This window comes from Scyliorhinus torazame, chromosome 22 (assembly GCF_047496885.1).
Source record: "Scyliorhinus torazame isolate Kashiwa2021f chromosome 22, sScyTor2.1, whole genome shotgun sequence".
NCBI classification, from domain to species: domain Eukaryota; kingdom Metazoa; phylum Chordata; class Chondrichthyes; order Carcharhiniformes; family Scyliorhinidae; genus Scyliorhinus; species Scyliorhinus torazame.
Window position 1 is genome coordinate 107,338,834 of NC_092728.1, and position 15,164 is coordinate 107,353,997.

The 15,164-nt window shown below is 55.6% G+C and overlaps 1 long non-coding RNA gene across 1 annotated transcript in view; it reads left to right on the forward strand.

The window, feature by feature from the left end:
• Positions 1-4,708: 4,708 nt before the first annotated feature.
• The window catches only part of LOC140399337 (uncharacterized), a 47,883-nt gene continuing 37,427 nt past the window's right edge, over positions 4,709-15,164 (forward strand). The window contains exon 1 of the long non-coding RNA XR_011937680.1: positions 4,709-4,746. This is a non-coding gene — a long non-coding RNA (uncharacterized lncRNA). The remainder of the gene's footprint in view (positions 4,747-15,164) is intronic.

The window sequence follows — 15,164 nt, forward strand, 5'->3', positions numbered from 1 at the left end:
AGGACCCGGGTGTGACCCTGGCCCCGGGTCACTGTCCGTGTGGAGTTTGCACATTCTCCCCGTGTCTGCGTGGGCCACACCCCCACAACCCAAAGATGTGCAGAGTGGGTGGATTGGCCGCGCTAAATTGCCCCTTAATTGGAAAAAAAAGAATTGGATACTCTAAATTATAAAAAATGTTTCAACGAGATTTCATTCCATTCTTCTAACCTCCAGAGAATCTCGACTCAATTTACTCAGCTTCTCATCATAAGACAACCCCCTCATCTCAAGGAGCAATTTAGTGAATCTTCTCCCCTTGATATTCAAGGACATTACCATCGCTGAATCCCCCACTATCAACATCCTGGGGGTTACCATTGACCAGAAATTTAACTGGACCCAGCCACATTAATACTGTGGCTACAGGAGCAGGTCAGAGGCTGGGAATCCTGCGGCGAGTAACTCACCTCCTGACTCCCCAAAGCCTGTCCACCATCACAAGGCACAAGTCAGGAGTGTGATGGAATGAGGACAGCACGGGTGAAGCGTTGGGTAATCTGACACACAGACGAACCAACATGGTTGCGAATGGTACCACGCAGTTTTATTTCATTGAACTATAAACATAGTAAACTCTGGTATTCAGCACGTGGTGAACCTCTGAGTGGCTGGCAATGAGGTCTGTGCCCTGAGATCTCTCCTGCTCGAGTGCCCAGGAAGTGTCGTGTTCCCTGCTTTTTACTGTGTATGCTCTTGTCCGTGATTGGCTGTCGTGTTGTGTGTGTTGATTGGTCCGTTGATCTGTCCATCATTGTGTGTGTATGTATGTGTTGTGATGTTCACATGAATATCATGACATCCCCCCTTTTTTACAGGATTATGTGCCTACGTGGTTATAAATAGAGATGTGTACTGAGTGTAGCTAAATGTGTGTGTGTGCAATATTTACAGCACTGTGTCACCGTTGTTATGATATTCAGGTGAACGTCACAACACATACATACACACATAATGATGGACAGATCAACGGATCACAGCGCTGAGGTCCCAGGTTCGATCCCGGCTCTGGGTCACTGTCCGTGTGGAGTTTGCACATTCTCCCCATGTTTGCGTGGGTTTCGCCCCCACAACCCAAAGACGCGCAGGGTGGGTGGATTGCCCCTTAATTGGAAAAAAATAATTGGGCACTCTAAATTTAAAACAAAAAGGAATGGAATGGAATACTCTCCGCTTGGCTGGGTGAGCGCAGCTCCAACAACAGCCAAGAAGCTCAACACCATCCAGGACAAAGCAGCCCCGCTTGATTGGCAGCCCGTCTACTACCTTAAACGTTCACTCCCTCTACCACCGACACAGTGGCAGCCGTGTGTACCATCTACAAGATACATTGCAGCACCTCACCAAAGCTCATTCAGCACCACCTTCCAATCCCGTGACCTCTACCACCGAGAAGACAAAGGCAGCAGACACATGGAAACCCCACCACCTGGAGGTTCCCCTCTGAACCACTCACCATCCTGACTGGGAAATATATAGCCGTTCCTTCACTGTCGCTGGGTCAAAACCCTGGAACTCCCTCCCTAACAGCTCTGTGGGTGTACTTACACCACCTTCTTTCTCAAGGGCAATTAGGAACGGGCAATAAATGCTGGCTCAGCCAGTGTAGCCCACATCCCGCGAAAGAATAAATAATTCTGTCTTATGACTGCTGCACCGTCCAGTGTCATGTTAGTGTCCCTTTCAGAAAGGTTTCGTCTTATCACACAGCTTGTAGCACGGCTTCACTGATGTCATTTTGTGGGCGGAGCTGGGCTGTGGCTGTCAGGTGAGAGGGGGTTTAGTGTTTGGGTTTCAGTTTCGGTTTGTGGGTTTAGACTGCAGAAGAAAAAAGTCTTTCCCTGTTTTCTCTGTTTCATTTTAAAGCCGTTCCAGGGAACTGAACGCATAGTGGGTGTGGCAAACTGCCTCGGTAACTTGAAAGATAGAGTTGCTTTCCGGAAGCAGTTTTGAATCTGCTGGTTGGAACTGGATTAGAATCTCAGGGAAAGGACCAGTCCCTCTCAAGTGAGATTACAGTGTGCTGGGCCACGCCCTTGAAAGGGGTTTTGGTTTATTGGATTTTGTATTGAATTGGAACAGCTATGGGGGGATTCATTAAGAGTTATATACATAGATTACTGCAGCTGTTGTGTTTTTTCATGTTTGTAATTGAGAACAAATTCTGGATAAGTGTTTTATATATGTTAACTACATTCTTATATTAAACTTTGTTTTGATAAAAGCACCGAGGAAGTCTGATGAATCAACTCTGAAGGGAAAGCTCTTATGCTCAGCCCAGCCAAGTTCAACATAAAGGCTGTAGGTCAGGTGAGCTCCATGATACACTTTGGAGTTTCTCAGCCCTGGTCCATAACACCAGTCACACGTGGCCAGTCTGTGTAGAATGTTGCCTCACAGAACGTCATCACTGGGACCCAGAAGAAAGGTTTCACTGCCCAGGCTTCTCCGGGGAAACCGAGCCCACTGGACCACGTGTCCCAGTTCATCGTGATCTGCTGTGTCTTGCGTAGTCTCATCATCCAAGTCCAAAGATGTGCAGGTCAGGTGGGTTGGCCATGCTAAATTGTCCCTTAGTGTCCAAAAGATTAGGTGGGTTACTGGGTTATGGGGATAGGGTGAGGGGGAGGGGCCTAGTTAGGGTGCTCTTTACAAGGGTCTATGCAGACTCGATGGGCTGAATGGTCTCCTTCTGCACTATCGGGATTCTATGATCATCAGGGGGGCCCAGCCGATGTCGCACGGGATTTGGTATAGTGCTCTGGAGGAGGAGGAAGAGGATGATGAGGAAGAAGGGGCTGAGGATACTAATACGTCCCCTTTCCTGCCAAGCTGCCCATCATCACAGTTTACCAGCCCGCTGTCACTGAACAGCGTCCACACCGCTGAATGAAGCTCCAAACAACCATTTCAAACCAATTAGATCAATCAAACCATTCAATATACGGAAATATAGAGTTGTACAATCCCGACAGTGCAGAAGGAGGCCATTCGGCCCATCGAGTCTGCAGCGATCCTCCAAAGGAGCACCCTAACCGAGGCCCAATCCCCTCACCCTACAGGCAATTTAGCGTGACCAATCCACCTAACCTGCACATCTTTGGACTGTGGGAGGAAACCGGAGCACCCGGAGGGAACCCACGCACACACGGGGAGGACGTGCAGACTCCGCACAGTCAGTGACCCAAGCCGGAATCAAACCTGGGTCCCTGGCGCGGTCAGGCAGCAGTGCTAACCACCGTGCCACCCAAATCGAAAGACAACTAAAGAAGCTGTCTCTCGGGATCGCTTTGACTTGTTTAATGCTCCTCCAGCGTTACCCCGAATATCGGCAACGAGGCTGCCAACCTGCAGTGGAGGAGGCAGTGGATGAACGGTTAGGACATCCTCGATCTGAAGGCCAGATTCGTACTGCAGCTGGGCTGGCTGAGAGACACAGCGAGGACAACGGGGAAGAGTGGCAGAGGGAGGTGGACCTGCTGTCATTCTGAGGAATGGCGACAGCTCCGTGCTCCACTGGGGGCAGTGTCTCAGTAATCCTCGTGCTGGGCTGGAGGGCAGATTGCAGGGCTGCTGTGAGTCTCCGCTCAACCTGGTTACTGCAGCCTGGGTGCAAGCTCAGGCTGAACTCCCTCTGCAGAAGTCAGCCTGTGCTGGAATGGGACATCAGTCACCGCTCATTGCTTCATGTTGGGGCTCGCTGTGTGGTATCATGCCACCACTCCGCACTGGCAAGGATGAGCCAGGCTCTGCGTAATGCCCTCTTCCGAGTTGGAGCCAATCTTGTCCAAACAGTGATGACCACCTCTCTGGTTGGCCTGCGGATCACTCTTGCACGTATATCCATCGGGCTTGAGGCCCTCACTGGAGCTGGCATCCCATGGGGCTGGCTGCCAGCTGCACCATCCTTTCTTCGCCCTGGCTGTAGCTACGCGTAACCATTGCCTCGCCACCCGCCGATGCCACTCCTCGAGGAGACGCAGTGTCAGAATGTGAGCTGGTGACGGCGAGCGTGAGATTGAGGGCCACTCTTCTCTCTCCGGCAGTAGGCGGCTCCTTCTCTCAGCCTGCCCGCTGCTCCTGCACTGCCTCGGTTGCTGCTAACTCTGGGGTTTCTGAAGCAAGGAAGGCACAAAGGGAAGGGATGTGCTGGAGGAAGGGCTAAAGAGAGCCCTGCCGGTTTACAGCATTTGCAGCTTGTGTATCAAGTGGGTCGGGGGAGGTGGGAGGTGGAAAGGTGCAGTTGGCACGAGTTCACCAGCAGCTTCTAATTTCTGATCACGTTGCTGGCACCATTGTCATGTACTCTGCCAACCACTTCCAGCGCCATCTCCCCCATCAAGTGAAGTACCTGCCCCCTCCGAGCTGGCCGCTGCTGCCTCCAGTCCTGTGGGCCCGTCCTGCCGGAGAGAGCGATGTGTGCCATTGAGTGTGATGCAACGTGTCTGGGTGATGGGCCTGCCATTGTTGAATAGCTAACAGTGCACACAAGCTGTGAGATGTGGGTGGGACATTTATACCAGTGCCAAGTGTGTGAGGGTGAGCTGAATCTATCAATGTTAGTTACGAATCACGCTCGATAGGGGAACAGTTCGTGAATTGAGCAATGAGCGTGAGGCTAGTGGTTTATTTATAAAGATAAGGCAGATTAGGGCAGCACGGTGGAGCAGTGGTTAGCACTGCTGCCTCACGGCGCCGAGGTCCCAGGTTCGATCCCGGCTCTGAGTCACTGTCCGTGTGGAGTTTGCACATTCTCCCCGTGTTTGCGTGGGTTTCGCCCCCACAACCCAAAGATGTGCAGGCTAGGTGGATTGGCCACGCTAAATTGCCCCTTAATTGGAAAAAGTGAATTGGGTACTCTTAAATTTATAAAACAAAATAGTAGAAAAGGGACAAGGAATGTTAAAAAAAAAGGACTAGCCTTAATGTTTAGAAAAAGAGAACCTACCTTCCCTTGAAAGGTGCTTTCAGGGCAGCAGCTGTGTCCTCTGCAGCCACCCAGCATCTAACACTGGCCAGCAGGCCACAACCAGGCGGTGGGCAGGCAGCAACCCCCTCTCCTAGGTGCCTGCATCACAAGGAGCAGCATAATCAGGAATTGTGACCCCACAAAAACGATCAGACAATTTCTCACAGGGGGAGCCAGGTAGAAATATGAAGCGACAGAGTGCTGAATTATATCGAGAAGGTGCAGACACTGAAGGATGGAAAGGAGGAGAGACAGAACGAGACAGAAGAGGGGAATCAGACAAAGTCAGGAAGAGAGAGTGAGATGTACACAGGGGAAGGAAGGATGCAGGGTGCGGACGATGCAGGGCGAGGACGATGCAGGGTGGGGACGATGCAGGGTGCGGACGATGCAGGGTGGGGACGATGCAGGGTGGGGACGATGCAGGGCGCGGACGATGCAGGGTGGGGACGATGCAGGGTGGGGACGATGCAGGGTGCGGACGAAAGGACGGAAACACAAAATACACGAGGAGATAAATTGGGCTTGGGGGCAGCAAGAACGAACATAAACAGCCTGGTAAAGGAGAACATCCAGACATTGACATTTTTACTGTTTTTCAATATTTTTCTGTTGAAAAGATTTTAACACTCACCCCCCCCCCTCACCCCACCCCCCCACATCCCCCAACATCCCCCAACCCCAATCGATGTATTTCTTGGCATTCGCGCTGGACTCTGCCTGTGTGACGTTCAGAGGGTTTAGTGATCATAGATCATAGAATTTACAGTGCAGAAGGAGGCCATTCGGCCCATCGAGTCTGCACCGGCTCTTGGAAAGAGCACCCTATCCCCGTAACCCAGTAACCCCACCCAACACTAAGGGCAATTTCGGACACTAAGGGCAATTTATCATGGCCAATCCACCTAACCCGCACATCTTTGGACTGTGGGAGGAAACCGGAGCACCCGGAGGAAACCCACGCAGACACGGGGAGGATGTGCAGACTCCGCACAGACAGTGACCCAAACCGGAATCGAACCTGGGACCCTGGAGCTGTGAAGCAATTGTGCTAACCACCATGCTACCGTGCTGCCCTAGTGATGAATGAGAGATCAGGCTCGGCAGACAGGTCCAGACCATCAGAAACCTGCGAGCTTCAGTCTCACCCCGTGCGTTAGCAGATCAGACAAACCACAATCAGACACAAAAGTTTGCAAATCAGAACTTTTTGGTTTCCCGAAACAAATACCACAGCATCGGTGGAACAACAGTGACACCATCTGTCGGAAATGAGACTTGTGAGAGAGTGAACGACAAATGGGAAATTGCCACTGCGAGGATCGGGCAAGCACACATTTATAAAACACAATCACAGCTGCAGCATCCGTCACAGGTCAGCTGACAGCTCGTCAACTCCAAACCCAACATTCTGGGTTCAGGTGCACTCCAGAAATGTGAGCAAAAAGCCGAGATTGACACGCACAACGCAGTACTGAGGGAGTGCCGCACTGTCAGAGGGTCAGTACTGAGGGAGTGCCGCACTGTCAGAGGGTCAGTACTGAGGGAGTGCCGCACTGTCAGAGGGTCAGTACTGAGGGAGTGCCGCACTGTCAGAGGGTCAGTACTGAGGGAGTGCTGCACTGTCAGAGGGTCAGTACTGAGGGAGTGCTGCACTGTCAGAGGGTCAGTACTGAGGGAGTGCTGCACTGTCAGAGGGTCAGTACTGAGGGAGTGCCGCACTGTCAGAGGGTCAGTACTGAGGGAGTGCTGCACTGTCAGAGGGTCAGTACTGAGGGAGTGCCACACTGTCAGAGGGTCAGTACTGAGGGAGTGCCGCACTGTCAGAGGGTCAGTACTGAGGGAGTGCCGCACTGTCAGAGGTTCAGTACTGAGGGAGTGCCGCACTGTCAGAGGGTCAGTACTGAGGGAATGCAGCACTGTCAGAGGGTCAGTACTGAGGGAGTGCTGCACTGTCAGAGGGTCAGTACTGAGGGAGTGCCGCACTGTCAGAGGGTCAGTACTGAGGGATTGCCGCACTGTCAGAGGGTCAGTACTGAGGGAGTGCCGCACTGTCAGAGGGTCAGTACTGAGGGAGTGTCGCACTGTCAGAGGGTCAGTACTGAGGGAGTGCAGCACTGTCAGAGGGTCAGTACTGAGGGAGTGCAGCACTGTCTGAGGGTCGGGACTGAGGGAGTGCCGCACTGTCAGAGGGTCAGTACTGAGGGAATGCCGCACTGTCAGAGGGTCAGTACTGAGGGAGTGCTGCACTGTCAGAGGGTCAGTACTGAGGGAGTGCCGCACTGTCAGAGGGTCAGTACTGAGGGATTGCCGCACTGTCAGAGGGTCAGTACTGAGGGAGTGCCGCACTGTCAGAGGGTCAGTACTGAGGGAGTGCCGCACTGTCAGAGGGTCAGTACTGAGGGAGTGCAGCACTGTCAGAGGGTCAGTACTGAGGGAGTGCAGCACTGTCAGAGGGTCGGGACTGAGGGAGTGCCGCACTGTCAGAGGGTCAGTTCTGAGGGAGTGCCGCACTGTCAGAGGGTCAGAACTGAGGGAGTGCCGCACTGTCAGAGGGGCAGTACTGAGGGAGTGCTGCACTGTCAGAGGGTCAGAACTGAGGGAGTGCCGCACTGTCAGAGGGGCAGTACTGAGGGAGAGCCGCACTGTCAGAGGGTCAGTACTGAGGGAGTGCTGCACTGTCACAGGGTCAGTACTGAGGGAGTGCCACACTGTCAGAGGGTCAGTACTGAGGGAGTGCTGCACTGTCAGATGGTCAGTACTGAGGGAGTGCCGCACTGTCAGAGGGTCAGTACTGAGGGAGTGCTGCACTGTCACAGGGTCAGTACTGAGGGAGTGCTGCACTGTCACAGGGTCAGTACTGAGGGAGTGCTGCACTGCCACAGGGTCAGTACTGAGGGAGTGCTGCACTGTCAGAGGGTCAGTATTGAGGGAGCACTGCACTGTCAGATGGTCAGTACTGAGGGAGTGCCGCACTGTCAGAGGGTCAGTACTGAGGGAGTGCCGCACTGTCAGACGATCAGTACTGAGGGAGTGCTGCACTGTCAGATGGTCAGTACTGAGGGAGTGCCGCACTGTCAGAGGGTCAGTACTGAGAGAATGCCGCACTGTCAGAGGGTCAGTACTGAGGGAGTGCCGCACTGTCAGAGGGTCAGTACTGAGGGAGTGCTGCACTGTCAGAGGGTCAGTACTGAGGGAGTGCTGCACTGTCAGAGTGTCAGTACTGAGGGAGTGCCGCACTGTCAGACGGTCAGTACTGAGGGAGTGCTGTACCTGTCAGAGGGTCAGTACTGAGGGAGTGCTGCACTGTCAGAGGGTCAGTACTGAGGGAGTGCTGCACTGTCAGAGTGTCAGTACAGAGGGAGTGCTGCACTGTCAGAGGGTCAGTACTGAGGGAGTGCTGCACTGTCAGATGGTCAGTACTGAGGGAGTGCCACACTGTCAGACGGTCAGTACTGAGGGAATGCCGCACTGTCAGAGGGTCAGTACTGAAGGAGTGCCGCACTGTCACAGGGTCAGTACTGAGGGAGTGCCGCACTGTAAGAGGGTCAGTACTGAGTGAGTGCTGCACTGTCAGAGGGTCAGGACTGAGGGAGTGCTGCACTGTCAGAGGGTCAGTACTGAGGGAGTGCCACACTGTCAGAGGGTCAGTACTGAGGGAGTGCCGCACTGTCAGGGGGTCAGTACTGCTGCACTGTCAGAGGGTCAGTACTGAGGGAGTGCCGCACTGTCAGAGGGTCAGTACTGAGGGAGTGCCGCACTGTCAGAGGGTCAGTACTGAGTGAGTGCTGCACTGTCAGAGGGTCAGTACTGAGGGAGTGCCGCACTGTCAGGGGGTCAGTACTGCCGCACTGTCAGAGGGTCAGTACTGAAGGAGTGCCGCACTGTCACAGGGTCAGTACTGAGGGAGTGCCGCACTGTCAGAGGGTCAGTACTGAGTGAGTGCTGCACTGTCAGAGGGTCAGGACTGAGGGAGTGCTGCACTGTCAGAGGGTCAGTACTGAGGGAGTGCCGCACTGTCAGGGGGTCAGTACTGCCGCACTGTCAGAGGGTCAGTACTGAAGGAGTGCCGCACTGTCACAGGGTCAGTACTGAGGGAGTGCCGCACTGTCAGAGGGTCAGTACTGAGTGAGTGCTGCACTGTCAGAGGGTCAGGACTGAGGGAGTGCTGCACTGTCAGAGGGTCAGTACTGAGGGAGTGCCACACTGTCAGAGGGTCAGTACTGAGGGAGTGCCGCACTGTCAGGGGGTCAGTACTGCTGCACTGTCAGAGGGTCAGTACTGAGGGAGTGCCGCACTGTCAGAGGGTCAGTACTGAGGGAGTGCCGCACTGTCAGAGGGTCAGTACTGAGGGAGTGCCGCACTGTCAGAGGGTCAGTACTGAGGGAGTGCCGCACTGTCAGGGGGTCAGTACTGCTGCACTGTCAGAGGGTCAGTACTGAGGGAGTGCCGCACTGTCAGAGGGTCAGTACTGAGGGAGTGCCGCACTGTCAGAGGGTCAGTACTGAGTGAGTGCTGCACTGTCAGAGGGTCAGTACTGAGGGAGTGCCGCACTGTCAGGGGGTCAGTACTGCCGCACTGTCAGAGGGTCAGTACTGAAGGAGTGCCGCACTGTCACAGGGTCAGTACTGAGGGAGTGCCGCACTGTCAGAGGGTCAGTACTGAGTGAGTGCTGCACTGTCAGAGGGTCAGGACTGAGGGAGTGCTGCACTGTCAGAGGGTCAGTACTGAGGGAGTGCCGCACTGTCAGGGGGTCAGTACTGCCGCACTGTCAGAGGGTCAGTACTGAAGGAGTGCCGCACTGTCACAGGGTCAGTACTGAGGGAGTGCCGCACTGTCAGAGGGTCAGTACTGAGTGAGTGCTGCACTGTCAGAGGGTCAGGACTGAGGGAGTGCTGCACTGTCAGAGGGTCAGTACTGAGGGAGTGCCACACTGTCAGAGGGTCAGTACTGAGGGAGTGCCGCACTGTCAGGGGGTCAGTACTGCTGCACTGTCAGAGGGTCAGTACTGAGGGAGTGCCGCACTGTCAGAGGGTCAGTACTGAGGGAGTGCCGCACTGTCAGAGGGTCAGTACTGAGGGAGTGCCGCACTGTCAGAGGGTCAGTACTGAGGGAGTGCCGCACTGTCAGGGGGTCAGTACTGCTGCACTGTCAGAGGGTCAGTACTGAGGGAGTGCCGCACTGTCAGAGGGTCAGTACTGAGGGAGTGCCGCACTGTCAGAGGGTCAGTACTGAGTGAGTGCTGCACTGTCAGAGGGTCAGTACTGAGGGAGTGCCGCACTGTCAGGGGGTCAGTACTGCCGCACTGTCAGAGGGTCAGTACTGAAGGAGTGCCGCACTGTCACAGGGTCAGTACTGAGGGAGTGCCGCACTGTCAGAGGGTCAGTATTGAGGGAGCACTGCACTGTCAGATGGTCAGTACTGAGGGAGTGCCGCACTGTCAGAGGGTCAGTACTGAGGGAGTGCCGCACTGTCAGACGATCAGTACTGAGGGAGTGCTGCACTGTCAGATGGTCAGTACTGAGGGAGTGCCGCACTGTCAGAGGGTCAGTACTGAGAGAATGCCGCACTGTCAGAGGGTCAGTACTGAGGGAGTGCCGCACTGTCAGAGGGTCAGTACTGAGGGAGTGCTGCACTGTCAGAGGGTCAGTACTGAGGGAGTGCTGCACTGTCAGAGTGTCAGTACTGAGGGAGTGCCGCACTGTCAGACGGTCAGTACTGAGGGAGTGCTGTACCTGTCAGAGGGTCAGTACTGAGGGAGTGCTGCACTGTCAGAGGGTCAGTACTGAGGGAGTGCTGCACTGTCAGAGTGTCAGTACTGAGGGAGTGCCGCACTGTCAGACGGTCAGTACTGAGGGAGTGCTGTACCTGTCAGAGGGTCAGTACTGAGGGAGTGCTGCACTGTCAGAGGGTCAGTACTGAGGGAGTGCTGCACTGTCAGAGGGTCAGTACTGAGGGAGTGCAGCACTGTCAGAGGGTCGGGACTGAGGGAGTGCCGCACTGTCAGAGGGTCAGTTCTGAGGGAGTGCCGCACTGTCAGAGGGTCAGAACTGAGGGAGTGCCGCACTGTCAGAGGGGCAGTACTGAGGGAGTGCTGCACTGTCAGAGGGTCAGAACTGAGGGAGTGCCGCACTGTCAGAGGGGCAGTACTGAGGGAGAGCCGCACTGTCAGAGGGTCAGTACTGAGGGAGTGCTGCACTGTCACAGGGTCAGTACTGAGGGAGTGCCACACTGTCAGAGGGTCAGTACTGAGGGAGTGCTGCACTGTCAGATGGTCAGTACTGAGGGAGTGCCGCACTGTCAGAGGGTCAGTACTGAGGGAGTGCTGCACTGTCACAGGGTCAGTACTGAGGGAGTGCTGCACTGTCACAGGGTCAGTACTGAGGGAGTGCTGCACTGCCACAGGGTCAGTACTGAGGGAGTGCTGCACTGTCAGAGGGTCAGTATTGAGGGAGCACTGCACTGTCAGATGGTCAGTACTGAGGGAGTGCCGCACTGTCAGAGGGTCAGTACTGAGGGAGTGCCGCACTGTCAGACGATCAGTACTGAGGGAGTGCTGCACTGTCAGATGGTCAGTACTGAGGGAGTGCCGCACTGTCAGAGGGTCAGTACTGAGAGAATGCCGCACTGTCAGAGGGTCAGTACTGAGGGAGTGCCGCACTGTCAGAGGGTCAGTACTGAGGGAGTGCTGCACTGTCAGAGGGTCAGTACTGAGGGAGTGCTGCACTGTCAGAGTGTCAGTACTGAGGGAGTGCCGCACTGTCAGACGGTCAGTACTGAGGGAGTGCTGTACCTGTCAGAGGGTCAGTACTGAGGGAGTGCTGCACTGTCAGAGGGTCAGTACTGAGGGAGTGCTGCACTGTCAGAGTGTCAGTACAGAGGGAGTGCTGCACTGTCAGAGGGTCAGTACTGAGGGAGTGCTGCACTGTCAGATGGTCAGTACTGAGGGAGTGCCACACTGTCAGACGGTCAGTACTGAGGGAATGCCGCACTGTCAGAGGGTCAGTACTGAAGGAGTGCCGCACTGTCACAGGGTCAGTACTGAGGGAGTGCCGCACTGTAAGAGGGTCAGTACTGAGTGAGTGCTGCACTGTCAGAGGGTCAGGACTGAGGGAGTGCTGCACTGTCAGAGGGTCAGTACTGAGGGAGTGCCACACTGTCAGAGGGTCAGTACTGAGGGAGTGCCGCACTGTCAGGGGGTCAGTACTGCTGCACTGTCAGAGGGTCAGTACTGAGGGAGTGCCGCACTGTCAGAGGGTCAGTACTGAGGGAGTGCCGCACTGTCAGAGGGTCAGTACTGAGTGAGTGCTGCACTGTCAGAGGGTCAGTACTGAGGGAGTGCCGCACTGTCAGGGGGTCAGTACTGCCGCACTGTCAGAGGGTCAGTACTGAAGGAGTGCCGCACTGTCACAGGGTCAGTACTGAGGGAGTGCCGCACTGTCAGAGGGTCAGTACTGAGTGAGTGCTGCACTGTCAGAGGGTCAGGACTGAGGGAGTGCTGCACTGTCAGAGGGTCAGTACTGAGGGAGTGCCGCACTGTCAGGGGGTCAGTACTGCCGCACTGTCAGAGGGTCAGTACTGAAGGAGTGCCGCACTGTCACAGGGTCAGTACTGAGGGAGTGCCGCACTGTCAGAGGGTCAGTACTGAGTGAGTGCTGCACTGTCAGAGGGTCAGGACTGAGGGAGTGCTGCACTGTCAGAGGGTCAGTACTGAGGGAGTGCCACACTGTCAGAGGGTCAGTACTGAGGGAGTGCCGCACTGTCAGGGGGTCAGTACTGCTGCACTGTCAGAGGGTCAGTACTGAGGGAGTGCCGCACTGTCAGAGGGTCAGTACTGAGGGAGTGCCGCACTGTCAGAGGGTCAGTACTGAGGGAGTGCCGCACTGTCAGAGGGTCAGTACTGAGGGAGTGCCGCACTGTCAGGGGGTCAGTACTGCTGCACTGTCAGAGGGTCAGTACTGAGGGAGTGCCGCACTGTCAGAGGGTCAGTACTGAGGGAGTGCCGCACTGTCAGAGGGTCAGTACTGAGTGAGTGCTGCACTGTCAGAGGGTCAGTACTGAGGGAGTGCCGCACTGTCAGGGGGTCAGTACTGCCGCACTGTCAGAGGGTCAGTACTGAAGGAGTGCCGCACTGTCACAGGGTCAGTACTGAGGGAGTGCCGCACTGTCAGAGGGTCAGTACTGAGTGAGTGCTGCACTGTCAGAGGGTCAGGACTGAGGGAGTGCTGCACTGTCAGAGGGTCAGTACTGAGGGAGTGCCGCACTGTCAGGGGGTCAGTACTGCCGCACTGTCAGAGGGTCAGTACTGAAGGAGTGCCGCACTGTCACAGGGTCAGTACTGAGGGAGTGCCGCACTGTCAGAGGGTCAGTACTGAGTGAGTGCTGCACTGTCAGAGGGTCAGGACTGAGGGAGTGCTGCACTGTCAGAGGGTCAGTACTGAGGGAGTGCCACACTGTCAGAGGGTCAGTACTGAGGGAGTGCCGCACTGTCAGGGGGTCAGTACTGCTGCACTGTCAGAGGGTCAGTACTGAGGGAGTGCCGCACTGTCAGAGGGTCAGTACTGAGGGAGTGCCGCACTGTCAGAGGGTCAGTACTGAGGGAGTGCCGCACTGTCAGAGGGTCAGTACTGAGGGAGTGCCGCACTGTCAGGGGGTCAGTACTGCTGCACTGTCAGAGGGTCAGTACTGAGGGAGTGCCGCACTGTCAGAGGGTCAGTACTGAGGGAGTGCCGCACTGTCAGAGGGTCAGTACTGAGTGAGTGCTGCACTGTCAGAGGGTCAGTACTGAGGGAGTGCCGCACTGTCAGGGGGTCAGTACTGCCGCACTGTCAGAGGGTCAGTACTGAAGGAGTGCCGCACTGTCACAGGGTCAGTACTGAGGGAGTGCCGCACTGTCAGAGGGTCAGTATTGAGGGAGCACTGCACTGTCAGATGGTCAGTACTGAGGGAGTGCCGCACTGTCAGAGGGTCAGTACTGAGGGAGTGCCGCACTGTCAGACGATCAGTACTGAGGGAGTGCTGCACTGTCAGATGGTCAGTACTGAGGGAGTGCCGCACTGTCAGAGGGTCAGTACTGAGAGAATGCCGCACTGTCAGAGGGTCAGTACTGAGGGAGTGCCGCACTGTCAGAGGGTCAGTACTGAGGGAGTGCTGCACTGTCAGAGGGTCAGTACTGAGGGAGTGCTGCACTGTCAGAGTGTCAGTACTGAGGGAGTGCCGCACTGTCAGACGGTCAGTACTGAGGGAGTGCTGTACCTGTCAGAGGGTCAGTACTGAGGGAGTGCTGCACTGTCAGAGGGTCAGTACTGAGGGAGTGCTGCACTGTCAGAGTGTCAGTACTGAGGGAGTGCCGCACTGTCAGACGGTCAGTACTGAGGGAGTGCTGTACCTGTCAGAGGGTCAGTACTGAGGGAGTGCTGCACTGTCAGAGGGTCAGTACTGAGGGAGTGCTGCACTGTCAGAGTGTCAGTACAGAGGGAGTGCTGCACTGTCAGAGGGTCAGTACTGAGGGAGTGCTGCACTGTCAGATGGTCAGTACTGAGGGAGTGCCACACTGTCAGACGGTCAGTACTGAGGGAATGCCGCACTGTCAGAGGGTCAGTACTGAAGGAGTGCCGCACTGTCACAGGGTCAGTACTGAGGGAGTGCCGCACTGTCAGAGGGTCAGTACTGAGTGAGTGCTGCACTGTCAGAGGGTCAGGACTGAGGGAGTGCTGCACTGTCAGAGGGTCAGTACTGAGGGAGTGCCACACTGTCAGAGGGTCAGTACTGAGGGAGTGCCGCACTGTCAGGGGGTCAGTACTGCTGCACTGTCAGAGGGTCAGTACTGAGGGAGTGCCGCACTGTCAGAGGGTCAGTACTGAGGGAGTGCCGCACTGTCAGAGGGTCAGTACTGAGTGAGTGCTGCACTGTCAGAGGGTCAGTACTGAGGGAGTGCCGCACTGTCAGGCGGTCAGTACTGCCGCACTGTCAGAGGGTCAGTACTGAAGGAGTGCCGCACTGTCACAGGGTCAGTACTGAGGGAGTGCCGCACTGTCAGAGGGTCAGTACTGAGTGAGTGCTGCACTGTCAGAGGGTCAGGACTGAGGGAGTGCTGCACTGTCAGAGGGTCAGTACTGAGGGAGTGCCGCACTGTCAGGGGGTCAGTACTGCCGCA